Source organism: Pistacia vera, unplaced genomic scaffold (assembly GCF_008641045.1).
Source record: "Pistacia vera cultivar Batoury unplaced genomic scaffold, PisVer_v2 Contig434, whole genome shotgun sequence".
Classification (NCBI taxonomy): Eukaryota; Viridiplantae; Streptophyta; class Magnoliopsida; order Sapindales; family Anacardiaceae; genus Pistacia; species Pistacia vera.
In genome coordinates, this window is record NW_022196262.1 from 262,121 (window position 1) to 262,953 (window position 833).

Here is an 833-nt window from a genome sequence, read left to right on the forward strand (position 1 = left end):
GCTTTCAAGTGATGCAATTTGTGCAGATAATGTGGCGAACACATCGACTTCATGTAGACCCATTGTTCTATTCGGCATTGCTCTCTCATTAGGTCTTTGGTAGTTATTGTTGGCCATCACCTCAAGCAATTCATAAGCCTCTTCTGGGGTCTTGTTATTTAAGGTTCCGTCTGCTGCCACATCTACCATAGTTTGAATATTTGATAGCAACCCATTGTAAAATGTTTGGACTTGTCTCTAAAACGGTAGACCATTATGTGGACAATTCCTTAACAACTCCGTGTACCTCTCCCAAGCTTCATATAGTGATTCATCGTTGCCTTGCACAAAAGAGGTAATGTCATTTCTCATACTTAAGACTATACAATATTTACAATTAACTACAAAAATGAAATAAAAGCTTCAATTTAGCACTACACTAGATACTATCAATATTAATAATCAACTATCCCCGGCAACGGCGCCAAAAACTTGATGTGTGTTTCCTACAACATGCAAATGTAGCAAGTATACTAGTCGCATAAAGTAATAAAGTGATGAGTGAGTATCGTTCCCACAAGGATAGTGTTACTAAGTACCGATTTCTCTAGTTTAAGTCCTAATTGAAGAAATGATAAATTGGATTGATGGAATTTTATCAAACTAAATACAAAGTAACAAAATAAAAATGAATGAAAATGAAATTAAAGCAAAACCCAATAACTTAACTAATTAAACAATGCTAAAACAAATGCTAGGGTGTTGAATTCACCTAAATACGCTAACCCAAATCATAGAATCTATTACCCAAGTTCTAATTCCTTGATTGAAAATCGAATTTCCTAAGTTGTAAA

The 833-nt window shown here is 34.5% G+C and overlaps 1 non-coding gene across 1 annotated transcript; it reads left to right on the forward strand.

The window, feature by feature from the left end:
• Nucleotides 1-247: 247 nt before the first annotated feature.
• LOC116143931 lies at nt 248-354 on the forward strand. Its single transcript, XR_004130192.1, has one exon. It is a non-coding gene; the product is annotated as a small nucleolar RNA R71 (small nucleolar RNA).
• Nucleotides 355-833: the final 479 nt, after the last annotated feature.